The sequence below is a fragment of the Phascolarctos cinereus genome, unplaced genomic scaffold (genome assembly GCF_003287225.1).
Source record: "Phascolarctos cinereus isolate Bilbo 61053 unplaced genomic scaffold, phaCin_HiC Scaffold_5;HRSCAF=322, whole genome shotgun sequence".
Lineage (NCBI taxonomy): Eukaryota > Metazoa > Chordata > Mammalia > Diprotodontia > Phascolarctidae > Phascolarctos > Phascolarctos cinereus.
Window position 1 is genome coordinate 196542998 of NW_027555958.1, and position 22803 is coordinate 196565800.

At 35.1% G+C, this 22803-nt stretch overlaps 1 protein-coding gene across 23 annotated transcripts in view; it reads right to left on the reverse strand.

Moving 5' to 3' along the window:
• RIMS1 (regulating synaptic membrane exocytosis 1) overlaps positions 1–22803 on the reverse strand; it is a 699885-nt gene that overhangs the window by 299835 nt on the left and 377247 nt on the right. The gene's annotated exons all lie outside the window — the stretch shown is intronic.

Consider the following 22803-nt stretch of genomic DNA (forward strand, 5'->3'; position numbering starts at 1 on the left):
TGGATGGAAGGCCAAACCTTAGATTCATTCAAGAAGCCCTTTGTTCATATGTGCTTTTAATACCTACTCTCTGAGTGACCTTGTGCAAGTCACTTGACCACTATGTGCCCTAGTCTACTAAGGCTGAATTGCAGGCAAGTTGCTGATCTGCATCAGTGAAGAAAGTTTCCACTCCTGGAGTTTTCTGAACCAACAAAATCATAGATCTATACCAAAGTGAAACAACTTATCACAAAACTGGAAATGTATAATATAAAATATGCTTGAGATTTTACACTATGCTGGACCTGAAAAAATAAACAAAAAACCTGTGGCAGATCTTCATAATGTTTATCATCATCATCATCATCATCATCATCATCCTTATCATCCTCATCATCATGCTTGTGAGATGTTAGGTTATACTTTACTTTCAGCATTGTAGATCTTGAAAGGTAATTTCTATAATGATTTACAGTTAGTCAGCAATGGAAGTAAGTAGAATAACTTTAGGAAGTTCAACAGTTCCCAAGGAAAATAAAAAAGCTGTAGCAATGCTACAAAAATGTGAGAGTATTGCAATAATGGTGGTCTTACCTACCAAATTTTACTTTTATATCTGGACTAAATACATGCAGCTAGGTGGCACAGTGGATAGAGCACTGGGCTTGCAATCAAGAAGACTCACCTTCCTGAGTTCAAATCCAGTCTCAAACACTGACTAGTTGTGCGACCCTGGCCGTCATTTAACCTTGTTTACCTCAGTTCCTCATCTATAAAATGAGTTGGAGAAAGAAATGGCAAACCACTCCAGTAGCTTTGCCAAGAAACCTACAAAACAGAGTCATGAAGAGTTGGACATGACTAAGCAACAACCAACTCAGTCAATCTGCTCTTTCTCCCTGTATATGTATGTGTATGTGTGTGTGTGTGTGTATATATATATATGTGTGTGTGTGTGTGTGTGTGTGTGTGTATATGTATATGTATATATGTGTACATATATATGTGTATATATGTATGTGTATATATGTGTATATATGTATATGTATATATGTAATGTGTATATGTAGGTATGTGCACATATATACTTTTTGAAAACTTACTTTTATTTATTTGAATACATACATTTATTAATTTATTAGAGTATTAAAGATTGTAAAATACTGAGAAAATGTGCCATGTCAAAAGTTAGGATTTTTCATTTTAGTTTAGGTTGTTTAGTTTTGGGTTGTTTTCAAGGTCTATCTCCTTTGACTTATCTTATTCTCAGTTAGAGGCTTTAGAAATTTCCAAAAAGTGTTTAAACATACCAACACTTAGTATTTTTACTAGAGAGGCAGCATGATGAGTAAATTCTTGGATTCAGAAGATTTGAGTTTGGGTCCCTGGTCCAAAATTTATTGGTAATGTGACATTTGAATATCTCTACAATAAGTCTTAGTTTCATTTGTAAAATGGGGCTGATGATAATTTGCTACCTTTAATGAAACTTTCACTAGCTAGGAGTATTAGGTGGTATGGCTGATACAGTGTTGGGCTGGAGTGAGGAAGACCTAAATTCAAATACTACCTCAGATACAATGTCTGGGCCAGGACATATGTATGTATGCATATATGTGCCAGACTGTCCTTTTGGCAAGTTGTGATAATAATCATTTATCAATATTGGTCATCAATATTGATAACAAACAAATATAGATGATGATATCCACAATAACCACCTAGGCTTGTTGTGAAGATCAAATAAGATATTATATGTAAAACACTTTGCATACTTTAGTGCACTATATAAATGGTAGTTATTATTATTACCTATCTTAGAGTTTGGTTATGAAGGAAGGGCTATGTAAGGGCACTATAAATCTCAGTTGCAAATAATTTTATTATTTTTACGACCATTGCAAATGATTTTGAGGACAAAATAGAACTGTCTAGATTGGATGTTGTTAACAATATCTGCACATCCTTTTTTCATGTTGCTGTTACTAATTCCTCATTATTTCCTCATCCTGCTCCCCAAATGGCAATAAACAAGAACAAAAACAAAACACAAACCAGCAAAGTTCTACTCAAAACCTAGATTCTCATATAAACGAAAGGAATGGAGAAAGGAAGACGGTGGCAATTCTAAGGCCTCCCTAACCAATTTGCATTAAATAATCTTTATTTTAATGGCTAATACATGTTGGATTCGTAATCATTTGGCTGTGTGCAACAGATTTATAGCTATTAAATTTTAGGCTACAAAGACTAGACAGTAGGCTTTTCAATAATAAAACAAACTAAACTTCTGCATTATGAAGTTGTGTTTAATGAACATTACATATGAGGGGAACTCTAGGGAAGACAATGGATTTTGTCTGCTTTTAGTTTCCCAAAGATCAGACTTGGAATTTCTAAGGATGGAGAAATCACTACTGTATGCCTCTATGGGGGGAAGAGGAAAGCAGAGAACGGAGGGGAAAGAATAAGTATTTATATATACCTACTGTGTGCTATGCATTGTGCAAAGTGTTTTTTATAAATATGATCTCTTTTCATCCCTTCAACAATCCTGCAAGGTAAGTACTATTATTCCCATTTTATAGTCAAGGAAACTGAGGCAAACAGAGGTTAAGTGATTTTCCCAGGGTCACCCACCTAGTAAGTGTCTGAGGCTACATTTGAACTCAGCTCTTTCTGACTCCAGGCTCACTGTATCTACTGACCTCAGAAAACCTTTTCTGAGTTTCTCAAATATATTTTAAAATCTATGTTGAGGGGGAATGGAGGGATGGAGAAGCTTAATCCTTTTAAGAAGTTAGTTTAGGAAGAAGCTGGGAGATGGAGAGCATATTTTTTTTTTTTAATCTCAGACATGGTGTTTCAAGTAACTCCTCCTAACCCTTGGATTCAAACATAAGGTGGGAACTAAAATCTGATCTTTGTTGGAAAAAGATTATCCCATGCCACAAATAGCATTTCTTGCTCTCATGGAGTTTGTTAGGGACAGAAACAAATTATGAAACATTATGAAACAATTATAAACAAAGCAGTTCTCACTTGTGAAAAATACAGAGAGGAGGCTAAGAGGGAAGACTCCAAGAACTAAACTAGAACGCTAAAGAAGCACTTAATGTCTTTCTGGCAAATTGAAGCCCATAGTTGAAGACATTCGGTGCCAAATCTTCTCTAATTTGCCAAAAGCCAGAGAATATTCTGAAGGAGATAAAGAGCTACAAACAAGCTGAGGCTTTTTGGCATGAAGATTGCTATATTAAGAAAGTCAATGAATAAGGCAAACCAGGGTTAGATTAAGTAGTTAATAACAGATTATTTAATCAGGAAGTACTTAATTTGTATCTAGCTGCTTGTATATTTTTAGTCTTTTTCTAAGGGTGATCTATAATTAATTCAAGATCAACAAATAGTGATTAACTAACATTAAAACATATTATTTAAAAAAGTTATCCAACTATAGAAAAAGCATAATTGGTTGGATTGTATACAATGTTCTTAGTCATTCAGACCTATGAAAGATTAACTAGTGGAACCAAACAGCCATAGCCAACCCATGGGTTAAAAAAGTAGCCACCTGCAGGGGGCAGCTAGGTGGCACAGTGGATAGAGCACCAGCCCTGAAGTCAGGAGGAACTGAGCTCAAATCCAGCCTCAGACCAAACACTTGACACTTACTAGCTGTGTGACCCTGGGCAAGTCACTTAACCCCAAGACAAAAAAAAAAGTAGTCACCTGCAATTCAGAATTGATATCTAGAATGAATTAGATCCCAAACCTATAATTCGACAACAGACACTTCATTTACTTAAAGACCACTAGTTACTGGAGTAGAAATGATGGAAACCTTGGGGGAGAGGGATTAATGAGGAGTGAGGTGTGACTGTTCTTTCTTAACATTTGTAATAGAGAATGAGAGGGAAACCAGGCATAATCTGATATGCACCCTCAAGTTTTAGAGACAAGATTTCAAAGGACACTGAAATGATAGGTAGAATGCCAATGTAAAACATTAACAGCCACAATGTGTGCTGACTAACTTGATGTGATAGACTAATGTGAGGGACTCATATTTTCTTAGTAATGCAAAAATCCAAGACAACTCCAAAGGACTGATGATGGGAAATACTGTCCACATCCAGAGAAAGAACTATGGAGCCTGAATGGCAGATCAAAGAATGTTATTTGCTCTCTCCCATTTTTTTCTTTGTTTCTTCTTTCTCATGGTTTCTCCCCTTGGTTTAATTCTTCTTTGAAACATGACTATATCAAATTGCATGCTGTCTTGGGGTGGGGGGAGGGATGGCAAGAAAATTTGGAACTCAAAATCCTATGGAAGTGAATGCTGAAAACTAAAAATAATTTTTTTTTAAAAAAGAAGTGGACACACACACACACACACACACACACACACAAATAAAATGCCCCCACAACATATTTGAGCCATTCATGGATAAAAATCTTTCAAGAATGAAATACTTCAGAATATAAAAGGAAACAATTCTAACAAGAAGAGAAAGATGGATGGATTTGTCTATATGGATTGATGTAGGTGCTGAGGGAACTCACCAACCACCACAGACTTTAAAATAAACGTATATAGAAGAGGGAAGCAAAGGGAAGTAACAGAGGACAGATAAAACACATTGTATCATCTTAGAAGAATAGGTAACATAAAAATACAGAATGTGCTAAGGCAGATGAGGTAAGCCTAGGATTAAAAAAAACCCTATTTTGGAGAAAATGGAAGGATCAGGTTCATAGCTCGGGGTGTATAGGATGAAGATAAATGATAATGAAGAGAAGACAGAGCTTCTCATTTCCTATTTCACTTCTTTTTTCTCTCCAACGAAGCATAATGGAAACATGGGGAAAAAAACTAATAGAGACTTGACACCCAAAGAAGGTGGGAAAGAGTAAAAGAGCACTCACAAACTCTAACCCAAAATACTGAAAAAATAATCAAAAGATATGACTGCTGACAGACCATCAGTTTGAAAGATTATAGAGAAAGGGAGAGGTACAGCAGGGTTGGAGAATGGCAAACGTTACAATTCTCAAGAATAGAAAAGAGAGGATGGTCTATCAACTATGTTAGTGACCTTAACTTCCATTTCTAGCAAAACTTGTGAAAATTATTTGATGCATGGTTAACAAACTTCTAGAAAAGGAAGTGGTCATCACAAAGAACTAACTTTCACAAATAAAAGGTCTTACAAGACTTACTCCATTTCTTTTTCTTTTTTGTCAGGATTAATGCACTGGTAAATAAGAGGAATTTTAGATAGACAGACAGATAGATAACACACAAAATATATATGCATATGTACATAATGCATATATGTAAAAGCTTAATTTTAGCAGTTTTTTATTTTTTCAAAAAAATATTGCTAGTTATTATATAAATACTAGTTATTACTACTGATCAGAGTTTTTAAAACTTTCAAAACTTTTTTTTTCTTTATAAGGTTGATGTATAAATTGTTCTTTTGGTTCTGCTCCTTTCCATATCAGTTCATACATGTCTTCCCAGGTTTCTCTAAAACCTTCTCTTCTGTAATTTCTTATGGCATCATAGTATTCCATTATATTCATATGCCATAATTTTTTCAGTTATTCCTCAACTGATGCTCCCTCTTTAGTGTCCCATTCTTTGTCCCTACAAAAAGAGCTGCAATTTTTTTTTAAACACGAGACTTCTTTTTTCCTTTTTCTTTGATCTCTCTGAGTAATAGGCCTAGTATTCAGGTATCTTATATATCTATAGGTATGTGAGCTAATAATTTTTTGTTTTTGTGGTTGGGCAATGGGGGTTAAGTGACTTGCCCAGGGTCACACAGCTAGTAAGTGTTATATGTCTGAAGCCAGATTTGAACTCAGGTCCTCCTGACTCCAGGGCCAGTGCTCTATCCAGTGTGCCACCTTGCTGCCCCCCTGAGCAAAGAATTTTAGAATGTCTCATGATTTTGTTATTGAAATGATGAAGAGAAGTGGGCTGGATGAAAATATAGTTAGTTTTTTTTGGGGGAATTGATTGAATTTATGAAGCCAAAGATTAGTCATTAATTACTCAATGTCAACTTGGAAAGAGGGCCCTACAGAATAAATTATTACCACCTACCAAAAAGGTGAGCCTTAAGGGAGGACCATGAATAGAATAATCTTACTTGCCTTCTTCAAAAAAATTTCTCTCCAGCCACTAATACTAAAATTTTACTATGTATTTGATGGTTTGCATGCTGTCAGTCTATCACAATTTCCTATCACAATAATTTTAACATCCTTCTGCTCCTATACTATCCCCACTCCTCATACCCCCATTACCACTCCATTGTTTCCATTCCCCTCAATAGTAATCTCCCCCAAAATGCACCACTTCAAACATATACACCATTTACACAATAATCTCTGTAATGACTGCTCAATCAAATTTGCCTTCATCTTCAACTTTTTTCCTTTCTCACTCCCTCCACCTTTTTATCTCTGAAATCTGGATCTCTGCTTATAACACTGCTACTCTGTCCACTCTTTCCAATACTGATGCAACATTCATTAATATGTGGTAACTCACTGGTCAAGGTAGGGGTGTTAGAGTACCCTTCACTCCCCTCTGCTACATCTAGGCTCTCTCTCTACCTCATTCATTCAGTAACCTTTCCTCTTTCGAGGTTCATTTAATCCTTATTTGGCATCTAGTCAAGATGCTGGTAGCTGCAATCTACTCATACTTAGAACATTCTCTTTCCTTCCTATATGATCTTAGTGCCTGGTTCCTACCACCTGCTCCTGCCCTCACAGTAGGACATACATGTTGCTGCTCCTCAATGTATTCAATTCTGTGGTTCTACTCCTCCATACCACCTCAGCTACATGTGGAGTTGGTCATATCTTTGATCTTTAAATCTTTCATAAGTGATAATTTCTACTTTCATGAACTCCAAAATTCATTTATTTTATCATAATCTTATCTTTTTTAACTTTCTGCCTTATGACTCCTGCCACTGTTCTTCATCCTTCCCTCCACTCTTGGTTCTCTCCACCCCTTAGTTCTTTTCTAGATAACTATATCTATATTGGTTATAATCTCCTCAATTTTTTATCTCAATCTGTTGGTGAATTAATTCAGCCTTTACTCTGGACTCCTTTCCCCCCTTCTCCTATCATCAATCATGATTTTCCAAAACCCAACTTTGAATTATTCCCAATATCTACCACCTTTGTTCCAATTTCTTTGAAGTTGAATGGAGCTGGAGAAAATCACACTTGGGTCTACTTAAAAAAAATCAATAAGTAGTCATCCATATATCAGTCATGGACTTGACTGAAGTTTATTTATGAAAAAACATTTTGCAAAAAAATGCAAACAAGATCTCAAGGAACATTTATTCTGCTTAAAGGAAAAACAAACAAAACTTTTCAAGCACTTTAAAAAACCCTCATTAAATGTAATCCTACTTTAAATTGAAATTATTCTTATCATTTGTTATAAGAATATCATTCTTATGATTAGAACAAATCATTTTTACCTAGTCATAAAACTTTTTTCCACCCTGTTAGCCTAGGTTGAATTACAATATTGACTTGCAATACAAGTACTTCCTTATAGGTTCTAATTCTTACTTACAAGATCACTAATGTGAAAATATGTTTAGCCTATATCAGATTGCACGTCATCTTGGGGAGGGAGGGAGGGAAGGGGAGAAAAATTTAAAACTCAAAAATTTATGGAAGTGATTGTTGACAATTCAAAATAAATTAAGGGGAAAAAGGAAAAAAAAATACAAGTACTTCCAATACTTTTCAAATATCTTTTCATCTTTCTGTTGTTATTGAGTCATTTCATTGTTTTTGGCCCTTTGTGATTCTATGGGTTTTCTTGACAAAGATACTGAAGTGATTTGCCATTTCCTTCTCCAGCTCATTTTACAGATGAGGAACTTAGGTGAACAGGGTTAAGTGACTTGACCAAAGTCATAGGCAAGTAACTGTCTGAGGTCAGATTTGAACTCATGAATATGAGTCTTCCTGACTCCAGCCTGGCACTTGTTCCACTGTAACATCTGACTACCCATTATTTACTTATTATTATTATTTTTTTATTTCATGAGTTGTGTCAAACTTTTTGTGACCCTACTTTGGGTTTTTCTAAGCAAATTAAATACTAGAGTGGTTCTCTATTTCCTTCTCCAGCTCATTTTAGATAAGGAAACTGAGGTAAATAAGGTTAAATGAATTGCTCAGGGCCACACAGCTACTAAGTACCTGAGGCTGACTTGAACTCAGGTCCTCTTAAGTTAAATGACCAATACTCTATCCACTGTGTCACCTACCTGCCCCTCATATTTCTAACCTTCTTCAAATTGATTTGAATTGGTGAGAAGTTAGTCTATTTTTTAAAAATTTACAAATTTCAATTGACTGAAAAGTAGTTTCAACAAATAACTAGTATAGCCAAGAAAAATCTAAATTCTATGTGCTCTCATGGTTCCTTCTTTCTACATAAAATATAACATGGAAATCTTTTGATAATGGTCAGATCCAATTCAATCTAGACTGCTTTTATCCCCAGAGAGAGAGAGAGAGGTAAACAAAATTAAGTTAACAAACCCAGTGTTGTGTAACACCTCAATCTCACAATAGCACTTTTACCTTTTTGATACATCCAGGTCTCATTTGTATAGTGTTAAGAGGAAAATACATATAAATCCAAATTCTATAGATTTTGACTACTAAATCATTGTGGGAGATCAAAGTTCTAGATCAGAATTCTCTTCCATCAAGATCAACCCTCTCATTTCTACACATGAGGATACCAAAGTTAAATGATTTGCCCAAGATAGTGACTTGTCTCACAGATAGTAAATAACAAAGGCAGGCTTTAATCCTGGTTCTCTGGTGTCAAAAACAATGTTCCTCCTACTTTTCACATCATTTCCATATACCCTCTCCCCCATACCTAGACATCTGATTAAAAAAAAAAAGTGTGCCAACCACAGATAGAAATAGCATATTTAAAGGTTAAAATACTTTATCTCTTAGTATGCCATAGGAAACATAAAAGAAAATAAAAATTCTTTGGACAGCCCTAATACTCTAAAAATATCTATAGAAAACAATAATCGCAATAATTCTCAAGTAGATTGACTGAGAAAAAGAGAGAGGGGAAGAAAGAGAGAGCAGAATGAAGTTAGGAAGAAGGACAGGGAAGGAGAGACACACAGAGAGTAGGTCAGAGTAGCTTCTTTTACTTACAAAATGTTTAAATGTATGAGTTCTCAAATCTAAATCTAAGTCCATTTACTCAACAACATTCAAAATGATGAGAAGTTTTTTTTTTTTCCCTGGGTGACACATAAGTTCATTCAAAGCAATAAGATTATTTTGGCTCAATTTCCAGCTAAAAATACAAACTGCTTCAAGCTAAAAAAATGTGTAAAAGTGTGGGCGCTTGTGTGTGGTTGTTATGTCATTAAGTCATATTCTATTAAAGTTAGAAGAGAGCTAAGTAGTTAATTAGTCTAACCTTTTAATTTCAGAGATGAGGAAACTATGACCCAAAGAAGTGACATCAGTGACATAAGACCTACAGATAGTAAGTATTGGTCCCAGTATACACACATACACACACACACACACACACACACACACACATATACATGCATACACACGTGTATATGTATATACATATGTATGCATGTGCATATATGTGTATGTAAATACATAAATTACATATTTATGTGCCTCTGTATAAATATGTCTTATTCAACATTTTGAATTTTCATCTTATGATGGCATAATTATGAAATGTAACACAATGAACACAGTATGAACAATGCAACACAGTAGACTCCAATTTCAAGAACAAAAATAGAATTCACTTAAAAATAAATAAGTAGAATTATTACAATTTGCATCTAGTATACTTTAGAATATCTACATTTTTAGTATCTATTCTAAATCATTAAATACAAAGAAAAAAATCACTTAAAGTGTTATAGGGTTTTCCTGTCCGAATAGGTAAAAAGAGGTCAGACACTATTTTTTGTTATTAAATTGCAATTACTTTTCACCTCCTCTTTGCCTTAAATTTATAGACTTTCCATTATCAAATCTTCTCTTTTTGAATACTGGGGCTACTCCTTCTGCCACATCTCCAAGAGAAGTGACTTTTTTTTTCTTTAAATGTCTCTTTGAGTTCCCCACTTATATCAGCAATTAGGGCTGCCATCCATTCATTCTCTGTACTTGGAAGTTCCAAATCCACCTTCTAAACAAGCATTTTTATATTTGCTTAAATGATTTATTCAATGCAACATTTCTTAATTATGCATTTATACACACATAAATATCTTCATTTCAATATTTATTAAGAGCCTACTGTGTGCACATCACTCTTTTAGGCACTTTGGTGGCATATAAATTTTAGAGATGAAATGGAACTTGTTAGCCATGGAGCCAGAAGACTTGAGTTCAATTCTCAGCTCTGACACATTCTAGCTGGATGACTCAGGGCAAATAGCTAAACTTTCAGTGTAAGTTTTTGAGGAGGTACTGACCTTTGCTGATCAAAGGCCCTTCCTCATCTGAAGTTTCCTATGGCAGTGAAACCACAGGTCTCTGTGACATAATACATCGCAAAAAGTACGTAATACAATGCTACATGCATTCAAAACACTGTAATTGTCACCTAATATAATTAGTTGAAGAAATGTCCAAATGATTAATATGTCCCTCTTTGTATTTCTAAGAATCAATCTTTCTGCCAACCTATACAATGTTAGAATTTTTAAAAAATAACAAATCAAAATTCTATACAGCAGAAAGAAGTTTCAGATTTTCTTAGACCTAGATTCCTGGTAAAATCAGCACTGTATAAAGGATTGGCTCTGGAGTCAAAGGATCTAGGTTCAAATCCCACTTGTGACGTTTGTGGCCTTGGGTGAGTGTCTTATCCCTTCTTGGTCTCTACAAAATCAGGGCTTTCCAATAGATGACTTTTGAGGTTCCTTCCAGCTCTAGATCAATAACCTTCTGATAGAAAGGACAGAATTTACACTGAATCTAATAAAACCTCTCATATGACAATGTGGCATAATGGAGAGTCAAGTCAACAAACATTTGTTAATGCCTATTGTGTGCCAGGCATTGCACTAGGCACTAAATCTGGAGTCTGGATAAAACTAGGTTTGAATCCTTACTCTGACACCTACAGGTTTTATGAACATGGGCAAGTCACCCTCTCTGAGCCTCAGTTTCCTCTTCTGTACCATGAGGACAATAATATTTTATCATCTACTTCACAGGTTTCTTGTGAGGCTCAAAAGAGACAATGCATAGAAAATCATTCATAAACCTCAACATTTTCCAGAAATATCAGTTATTGCTTTTCCCCATGTCCTCAAAAAGCACTTTACACCACTCTAACAGACTTATGAAATGCTACAGTATATTCTAAGACACCTGAATTCATGTCTTATCTTCCACAAGAATTTAAGTTCCATGATAACAAGGACTCTATTTTATCAAAACTTTCTATCTCCTCCAATGCTTCACACACAGTAGGTATATAATTAGTGCTCATCAAATTCAAATATAGGTCCAGAAGGGAACTCAGGCCTATTTTGTGAAACTTAAAACTTTTTTTTTTGTCTACTAGGGTTTGTGTGATCATAGATAGCTAATAATAGAGCTCAGAGATCATTTGGTTTAACCCACTCATTTTACAGGTAAGAAGACTTTGATACAGACAACTTGAATTAATTGCCGAAGGTCACACAGGTAATAAGCAGTAGATGTGAAATTCAGATTCAGGTGTTTTAACTCTAAATTCAGTATTCTTTCTGTTGCACTATATGACATGTGTGTGAACGGCTGTATGAGTAAATGCATGAATTTATTATTGACAAGTGATTCATTCATTTGTTCATCCAAATTCAGCATTTTTTTCCCACTGTACCACACTGGCATGTGCATATGGACATGTGTGTGTATATGTGTATATGCATTTGTGTTTGTATCTGTCTCTCTAGAAGATGAAGAGGGTAGGTTTGAGTAAATAAGCAGTCTTGACATAGACCTTGTCCCCTCAAAGGCCAGTAGTAGCCTCATTCATCAAGCAAAATATGCCAACAACACTCCATGAGTAAAAAAAATATATAGGTAGTTTAAAAAGAAGAATCCAAGGAATGTCATTTCTATAAAACACATGACACTGAAACCTGTGGAAATGCAGTATTTCCCTGAATGGACTTGGAGGACTGAAAATTAACCTTACAACAACCTTCAGTTTTTTAAATGTGTGAATTCTGTTCTATAACACATAGGCATTTGTGCCACATAGGCATTTCCGAAGATGATTTTTTGAAAATCTGGTTCAGAATTTTGCTTCCATTTCTCCTGATTGATGAACAGAAATCTGCTGCAACCATCAATACTTAAGTAGATAATATTTCTGGATATAGCTTCATTTGAAACCCATATCACTAGGTCAAGTCATAAACAATTTTGTTTCTTTTTATGGCATTCCACTGCAGTCATAAAGGCTACTTTAGGATTTAAAAGATTTTTGAGTCATTTATGTGTTAGAAGTGAACAGTAAAAATTCAGTTCTTTCATTGGAATGGTACTGAAATCCTATTTAGAACTCTTACAGAATTGGGAAATTAGATGGTAGCTCTAAACTAGAATGCCAACATGTTGTTTAAGGGTCTTTTCAGACCTTTAAGATTTAAATGCTATTGAAGATACAAACACTTTGTATAGGATAATCTCTATTCCTAAAATGACTGGCTACTTTCTAAGGCATTGAGTGAATTGCCCAGGTCTCCAATGTCTTTAATTCATTGACAGTAGGTTTAAATTATACTTTTCTACTTTATCACCAAACCTCCTGTTCTTTGTTCCACACCTTATACTTCCTCCATCTTTTCTACTATGAAGGCGAAGTACATTAGGTGAAATTGGCTGCTGTTAGGCCAGCTTGTTCCCTCAAGAAGAGATCAGAGTATTTCTGTGCACTTTGATCAGAGGCAAAGAAATGAGAGGAGAGGTGACCAAATATGTGAATATACACATTTATGGATATAGACATATAAAGGATATACACATATGCCTATATTGTGTGAGCATCTATATGCATATGGAAAAGAGGTGAAATGTATTTACAGAGGGGAAAAAGGAAGCAAAACAGCAGGCAAAGATGGAGATAGGTCTTTATTTTTCAGAGCTATGATTATAATTGGGTGACCAGGACTGTGCCCTATAGCAGTCATTTGCCCCAGGGTGGGATTTTTCTAAAAAAGTTTTATTAATGGCATTGTTTTTGCACTGCATTCATTGACAAATAGACTTTCCTTCACTTTCTAACCTGTAAGCCTTCTCTATTTACCAAAGCTAAATGACACAGCAACCACAGTTGACCTCAAATATAACACTCTACACCCATAGTGCCCACCTTTACTGAATGAAAGGAAGTAGATGAATTTCTTTTTGTCTTCTCTGGGGCCAACCTTCATCATTATAAATCTTTAGCATTCTTTTTCATTTTAAGAAGCAGATTCGTGGCACAGTAGATAGACTGCTATGACTAGAGTCAGGAAGACTAGTTCTAATACGGTCTCAGATCCTTACTAGCTGTGTGATCCTGAACAAGTCACCTAACTTCTCTCTACCTCAATTTCCTCATATGCAAAATGGGGATAATAATAGCACCAACCTCCCATGGTTGTTGAAGGTCAAGTTAGATAATAACTTATAAAGCAATTTGCATACTTTACAGAATTATATAAATGCTAGCTATTATTATTTTATTGTTCTTTCCGCTTACATTGTAGTCATCACATATACCGGTTGTCTTGTTCTCCACACTGCATCAGTTCATATCAATCTTCTCATGAATTCTTAATTTTTCTCTGAATTATTCACAATCATAATTTCTTATGGTGCAATAATATTCCATCAAATTCATGTTACTTAATTTGTTTAGCCATTTCCCAATCGATGAGCATCTTTTATTTCCAGCTTTACACTCTCAGGAAAAGTGCTGCTATGACCATTTTGGTCTATATGGGAACTTTCAACTGACCCACTTGAGTTACAGATCAGTGGGATCTCTGGATCAACAGATATGGATATTTCAGTTATTTTATTTTTTACATAACTCCAAATAGTTTTCCTGAATGACTAACTAATTCCCAGGTCCTGCCAAGAGTGTATTTAATCTAGCAGCTTCTCCAACACTGACTATTGTGTCAGGGACTATTTTTGCCTTTCTGTATATTCAGCATTTAGCCTAATGCCTAGCACATAGTAGGCACTTGATAAATATTTGTTGACTGATTGCTTTTGTCATCTCTGACAATTTGCTGACTATGAGCTACTTTAATTTGAATTTCTGTTATTTATTTGGAGCAACCTTTGATATAGTTATATATTCTTCTTTTGAGAGCTCTATTTTTTTTCATATCTGTGTCCATTTATTACACAATTGCTTTAGAACTTATCAAATTTTGTTAATTCCTATAAATCTTGGATATAAAACTGCTATCAGAGCTAACTGATATAAAAAAAAATTTCCCAAACATCAGGTTCAAGTGAGAATTTTAATGGAGTATGAGGGCATTGATGTAGAGCTTAGAAGGGACCTTAGCAGACATTTGATCTAAACCCTTCATTTTACAGATGTGGAATCTGAAGGCCAAATACAGGAATTAACCCCACCCCAAGTCACACAAATATTTGGCAGAGCTAAAATTCGGTCTTGGTCTTCTGAGGCAGCTTAGTGGCTCAGTAGACAAAATGATGAACCTGGAATCAGGAATACATGAGTTCAAATCTAACCTCAGATACTTACTGTGTGATCTTGGGAAAGTTACCTCACTTCTGTCTGCCTCAATTTTTTCAGCTGTAAAAGAGTTATTGTGACAACTGAAGGAGATAATATTTGTAAAGTGTTTAGCAAAGTCATTGGTACATAGGAGGTATGTAATAAAGGTCTGTTTCCTTTTTTCTTTTCACTCCAAAACTAGCACTCTTTCCAAATAATTTTTTTTAAAACTCCTCTAAGGAAGAAAATGGGAACAGAGCTAAGGACAAGTTAGTGTGATGTTTAAAAGTTTCAAAAAACATAATTTCTGGGTAATTTAAGAATTTTATTAATAATGCCAGCTTTTTGTTTATTAGAAAAAGGATGATCATTTATTTGACATCTCTCTCTTAGAACAAAAACAATCATGGCAATGGGCTCAGGGCTTATATGCCCATTGGAAGAGGGGTGTTCTAGACAGTGGCAATCAACTCTGATTGGTTAACAATTAATGAGAGATTGAATATTAAAATGAGGGATTGAACCTATTCAAATGAACTCTGATTATGTCATTTACTTCTAAGTTACCCCCAGTCTTGGGCAATCTCTTCAAAGAATTTATCCCCACCCAAACTGAGTAGAGCACAATGGCTTGCCTACCAGCGTGAGGTCTGAACATGAAAGTCAATCCAGTCTCATTATCAGTAGTGTCCTTCAAGAGACTGAAATTTTGAAATCAGGACTTTATCAAAGGGGAGAACTCTAGATCTCTCCAAATCATTGGTTATTAATAATCATTTCTCTCAATAGGCAAAGCAAGGTCTGGGGCAGGTATGATGGATTGTGTGTGGAATGTGTGCAGACGAGTGGGGTATGTGTGGAAGGAGCAGCTGCTGGTAACATGTTCTGGTATAATATTGAAGCCACTGTAAAACATGTTTCCCTACCCAGGGAGGGGGAGCAACCCAGGGAGCACTTTTGTTGTGTGTGTGTGGGTGGGGGGGAATGTTAATAGAAGTAGGCCCTAAAGCATAGTTGAGGGACACCATTTAAGATGAAAGAGGGGAGGGGAGGGAAGAACAGCTCCTGCTGGATGGCTGTGCATTTTTGGAGATGACTCTGCCTTATGTATATTTGGGAAACTCTTTATTTTTCAAACTTTCCTGAAGCAAATAGGCAGGAGGATTGGGTTGAATAGATGGTGAGAAAACTATGAGATTGGAAGGGACAATTTCAGGTACCATGAGCCCCAAAGGGTCTGAGGTAAGACAAACTTAAGATAAGAGGAAGAGCTACTTTCCCAGAATCAGTAGTTCATGGTTGAACTTAGGGTTGGGGGAAATGGTGGTGTCTGATGAGTACTTCAAACAAGGTAAAGCAGGAAGGGGAGAATTCCCATTGGTCAAGGTAGAGGGCCAAGGTTTCACAGAGATGTCTGTGCCTCTGCAGTTTTGGGGATGTTCTTATTTGTTTTTCCTGAAGACTTTGACCTCCCAAGATGCTGAAATGTTAGTTTTAAGTATGACTCATGAATGAGTAGTGGTGTGAAACTTAGGGGGAGAGCACTTCTAAAAGATCTTATGCCCTCTGCCCTCATTCATCTGCTTTACTTAGCACGGAGAACAGGGGCCTTTGCCCAATAAAAGTCAGTGTCATTGCTCCATTGCCCCTCAAAGGAGGCCAAATAGCAATAACTTGGTGGAAAGAGATCTACACATGGAATCAGGAGGTTCTAATCCCTACTCTGACAGTCACTTTCCTGCCCTGTTAAGCTCTATGTAAATGAATAAGCTGAACAAGGTGATCTCTTTCCTTCTAGTACTAATCGTCAATGACATTTGGGCTCCATTTGACTTCACTTCAGCTCAGCTTCAATTTCACTAAGAGTTGGGTATTGCCCAAGTCATTCTAGATCCTTTCTTTCTCTGTAAAAAAAGAAAAATGCTGGATTAGATGGTCCCTGACGTCCCTTCTAATTTTAACAGAATAATTTGAAAGCATTTTATTTGGTGGGAAGGTCAGCTTTGTACTCTCCTTCAGCTCTCTCCCCAAAACCATTTGAATTTTTGTGGTAAGTATTATCATTTCATATTCCCACCTCCAACATGAAGCTTTCTTGGAAGCAAGTGTGAAAAAACAACTGACCTTTGTGGTAATTGTCCCAGATGCATAAATTCCAAGTTATGGTTCTGCCTTAAACTAATGCTATTAGACATTTCATTTCATAAGTAGTCACCACTTTTCTGAAGGTCAATTGTAAGCTACTAACCTTCTCTACCTCTACAGTAACAAATGACTGCCCCTTAAATAGTAACTTTTAAGTTGAATTAGCAGGAAAGTGAAATTTTATTTTTATTTTTATTAGAACTTCACCACTGTGTAATTTCTCTAGTTAACTCTAGTTTACATTCCTTTTAAAGTTTATCAGGCTCCAGGTTTCTTCTTGCATCACTGTAGAGACAATAAATGACACATTTTTAAGTTTTATTGGTTTATGAACTTCCTCTATGTTGTGTTCAATTTTTTTTTTTAAATGGGAATATAATTTGCCTCCATTTTTGGGTAAGCCCAGTACTCACAGATCATGGTAACACAGGTCTGATTTATAACTACATTTCAGTCTTGGGCTTGGAATTAGAAAGACCTAAGTTTGAATCCTGCTTTAGATACTTACTATCTCTATTTTCCCACTCAAGTCACTTCACCTATCTCACTCGATTTCTTCATCTGCAGAATGGGAATTATAATAGTACCTACATCAGAGATAGGGTTACTGTAAAAATCAAATGAGATAATATGAATATGCTTTGCAAACCTTAAAGCATATATAAATTCTAAGTTTTAGTACAGGTTTTTTTTTGTGGAATTTTTATTTATTTATTTTTAATTTGTGGAATAAAACAAATATTTCCATAAAATAGTATAATAAAATACATGATTGCACACAAAACTGCAAATCTATTACGTACAATTTGTGATTCCCTTTAAATATACAATAAAGCTATCATGCAAATTTCTTTTTTTTCTTCCCTCCCCTCCCCCACCAAAGAGATGGCTACCATTAGACACAAATATGTGTGTATGTGAAAAATTATTCTATACAAACTTCTATTTATCAGTTCTTTCTCTGGATGCAGATAGTGTGTTTCTTCATATGTCCTTTATAATTTAGATATTTATAATAGTCAAAATGACTTATTCATTAATATCCTTCTTAAAATATTATTGCTGTTACTGTATACCATGTTATCTTGGTTCTGCTCATTTTGTTCTTTATTATTTCCTGCAAGTCTTTCCATGTTTTTCTAAGATCACTGAGCTCATCATTTCTTATAGCACAATAGCATTCCATCACAATTATACACCACGACTTATTCAGCCATTCCCCGATTAATGGGCATCCCTGCAATTTCCAGTTCTTTGCCACCACAAAGAGAGCTACTATAAACATTTTAGAACATAAGGGTTCTTTTCCTTTTTCTTTAGTCATCTTTGGAAATAGATCTAGTAGTGGTATTGCTGGGTCAAAGGGTATAGGCAGTTTAATAACTCTTTGGTAATAATTCCAGATTGCCCTTTTCATTAGCATAGTTAATGGGGCAAATAGGTGGCACACACAGCAGATGGAGTACCAGGCTTGGAGTCAGGAAAACTCGAGTTCATGTCTATCTTTACACCATCTTTTATTAGCTGTGTGACTTTGGGCAAGTCACTTAATTCTGTTTGCCTCAGCTTGCTTATCTATAAAATGAGGATAACTGTAACAGATACCTCTCAGGGTTGTGAGGATTAAATGAGCTAATAATAGTAAAGTACTTTTCATTGTGCCTGGTACATGATATGTGCTATATAAAGTTAATCATTATTATCATTATTAAAAAGTTGTGCATAGGAACAGCACTACTCTTCAGATACAGTACTTCATATATTGTCAATTTGAAAATATTAAAATACCATTTACTCTAGGAAAATAGCTGTCAAAAACATTTGAAATAAATAAAACCAAAACAGGGCCTTTTAAATTCTGTTAGGGGTAAGAAGAGGGATGAAGCATCAATAAGAAAACTGTTTTGGGTGGGAGAGATGTAGACAACAAAAAATGACATGAAAGTAGAATTATTTAGCTCTTATTTTCCTTCAGTTTTTTCTAACAAGGAAAAGTAGTTGTTGTATTAGGGTGGATAGAGCAAAATTGAATATCAGGTAATAGAAACCTAAGACAAATGAGATGCTATTTTAAAAAATCATATAGCTGCTTTTTATGAGTTCATGTCTCTACACCCAAATAAACCACATCCATGAGTACTATAAGAATTGGCAGCAGATGTGATAACACTTAACAAATCAAAGAATGGAAGAAAAGCCACAGGAACACAGGAATGAAGAAGAGCAAATATTGTGACTTTTTTTTAGAAAGAGTTAAGTTATTTAAACTATATAGTTGGACTTTGAGTCCTGGTAAAATTATAGAACATATTTCTTTTGTTTTGAGAGTGAGTTTCTTCATCTCCCTCAGGCTGGAAGTGTAGTAGATACTCATAGGCCTGATACCACTACTGATCAGTACAAAGTATATGACCTGCTCAATTTCTCCCCTCTTTAGAAAGCCGAGTGGCCCTGCCAAGACCAAAGGTTTGCCGTGAATGAACTTAGTGAACATCTGATCAGCTTTAGCTTTACTGTCGCACAGAATTCCCACACTCAAGTGATGTTAGCAGTCTCAGTAGATTTATCAGCCCAGTCTCTGAAGAGCTGGGATAACAACCATGTATCATTACATCTGACAAAATACAAATATATATTATCAATATAAGTATTTAGATAAATAGGCATAGATGGATCTGGTTTAGACATACACAAGATACATACATTTCTACATAGAGCCATCTAGTTTATCTAAGAGAATTATAAAAGCTAAGTGGGCACAGTGGATAAGAGTGTCGAATCTGAAATCAGGAAGATCTGACTTGAAATCTTGTCTTAGATACTTACTAGCCGTGCGACTCTGGGGAATTCACTTGGCCTCTCTCTGCCTCTTATTGTTTGGTCATTTCTGTTGTGTCCAACTCTTCATGACCCCATTTTAGGGTTTTCTTGGCAAAGATACTGGAGTGGTTAGCTATTTCCTTCTGTAGGTCATTTTTATAGATGAGGAACTGAGGCAAACAGTGTCAAGTGACTTGCCCATGGTTACATAGCTAAGTGTCTGAGGCTAGATTTGAAGTCATGAAAATGAATCTTCCTGATTCCAAGCTCAGTGCTCTATCCACTGTGCCACTTAGCTGCCTCAGTTTTCCCTAGTACCTATGTTACAAGGCAGTTGAAGGGTCAACTGAGATAAGATTTGTAAAGCTCTTTGAAAACTTTGAAGAGCTACATAAATGCCAGCTATTATGGTTGTTGTTTCATTGTGGTTATCATTGTAAGTATGATTATATAGTGTATTAGGAGTAGTCCACATGTCCAATAAGCAGATTCAGTTAAAACATTATAATTCTTAAGAACCAGATTAGTCTTGAAGAAATATAAGAGTAAAGCATGGAAGGTAATCATGGGAACCCATTCACTGTCTGACTAAAGAACATACTGTAGTTAACTGTTAGTTATAAAATATAATATATTAAATGTATATAATTATGTGATTATATAATATATACAATATAATAATTAAAAATAGAAATCAAATTTAGAAGAGACCTCAAAGTCTATCTGATCCTAACAATCCCTGACCAAGAATGCCCTGTACATAAATTATACCCAACAAATAATTGTCTGCCTTTCACCAGAAAGCTCTCAATGAAAGGAAACATACAAACTGTTGAACCATGTCTTCATGCATCTGGATAGCTCTAAATGTTAGGAAGTTTGCTTTTTATTTCCTTTTCCCTTTACATTAAGGCTAATTGTGTCTCTACAACTTTTCACACATTGCTCCCAATGCTTCATATGGGATTGAGAATAAAGCCTACCATCTCTTGCACATTAAACCTCTTCAGGAGGTAACTGAAAAAGGAACAAATTGATTCTTGGTACATAAGAGCTCCACTGAACGACTGCTCTTCATGTGAGTTGCAATAACATTATGATAGAATGTCCTTTCTCAATAAATGCATGTAGTTCTCCTAATGTGAGTGTTTTACATTTTTGCATATAACTTCTTTTGTATGAAGCATAAGAAGATTTGGTTTGGTGTGAGTAAAGTGAAGTTAACTTTTTAAATTTACTCATTACTATTAGTCAATTTAGTTATGGTAAAAGAAATATAAGTATATGGTACAGAAAAACTTATTTCCTTAAATAAGCATATGTTCATCAACAAAAATGCAAAACTTAATTTTTCTCACCTCAATCAAAAACATGGGCAGCCTGAGACAGCCCCTTTAATCAATAAAATCATAGAAAAACATTCAATCTAGAAGGGAACTTAGAAACCATCTAGTTCAAATGCTCATTTTCCAGATAAGAGGACTGAGGCTCACAAAGACAACCCAACTCACACCAAGTCACACATCTCATTCATTATTAGCATAGTGAGGTCATGAAAATTGGTTTCTTAGTTCTCAATCCAGTGCTGACTAGCCATTATGTGAACAGAATACAACAGCATTCTGTTGTTCCATTTGTTAAAGGGAACATGTTTTAAATGACATTGAAACATTTTCTTAATAAACATTCTGCCTCTTTATTCAATCACCCTCAAGATGTTCCATATCCTAAAGAAAGAGAATAGCCATTCCCACAGATACATTATCATATTTTTCTTTTCATCAAATACTATTTTAGGTTTTTTTTTTGTTTTGTTTTGTTTATGTTTTTTCACAACTAGTTCCTCTGAAAAGAAAGCTTGGATGACTTTACTGTAGTCAGATGGCCATATTTCCTCTCTATCCTCAAAACAAACAAAAACAACAACCAACACCCTCCCCCATTATATTCCTTTCAAATACCCCATTGATGTTCCCAGTTTTTTAATACATATGTACACATCTATTGAGAGAGATGTATACACACACACACACACACACACATACATATATATCAAATGAATCAAATGATGGAGATTTGGGGAGTTAAAAGTATGGGAATCAATTGAAACAAATAATAAAGTCTTGATCTTGAAAACTTTAAGTCATTGTGGTAAATGATTAGTACATTTCTGAAATAAATATCCATGTGTGTGTATATATGTAAATCCTTGTATGTGTGTATAAATGAAAATCAAGTATGTGCGTGCATATATCTATTTTTAAATAGGGAAATTCCCTCATCTGCCTACACATACATATGAAAATCCACATGCATGTGCATACATACATGCATACATAAACATACAGGTATACACACAAATCCTGTGGGTACACGTGTGAAAACTCATGTGTGCATATATGTATTTATATACAAAAAGTCATGTGTATACATCTGTGAAAATACACATATGCCTACATATGGAAGTGTATGCACACATACATACCTACATAAATGAAAATCCATGTGTCTATATACATATGTAAAATCTGTGTGTATACATACACATGAATATGAAAACTCATGCATGAGCACATTCATGTATGTGCATACCCACAATTATATGCACACTCATATGAGAATCCACACATAGACATGTAAACTATATGTGTATGCATGCATATATATGAAAATCCAAGTAATGTGTGTATACACACACACACACACACTCACATTACATGGATTTTCCTTTGGGTTTTCAGTCCTCTTTTTACCACAATTTCTATTAGAAATTTTTTTTCCATTAAAATTCTTTCGATTCTTTTCTTGAGATAATAGTTTCCTCGAAGCTTTATGAGAAAGATTCATTGGAATAGTGTCGCCTTCTATGACTACCACATCAAACCTCTTAAGTCAACAATTTCCTTTTGTTTAGAACATTTACCCCTTTTAGACCCACTGAAAACAGAAGTAGCCTTCTCCAGTCAAAACCAAGTGAATCAACAACCAATATTTTAAAGAGCTTAAATTTCAAGGCACCGTTCTGTAGTTATGAT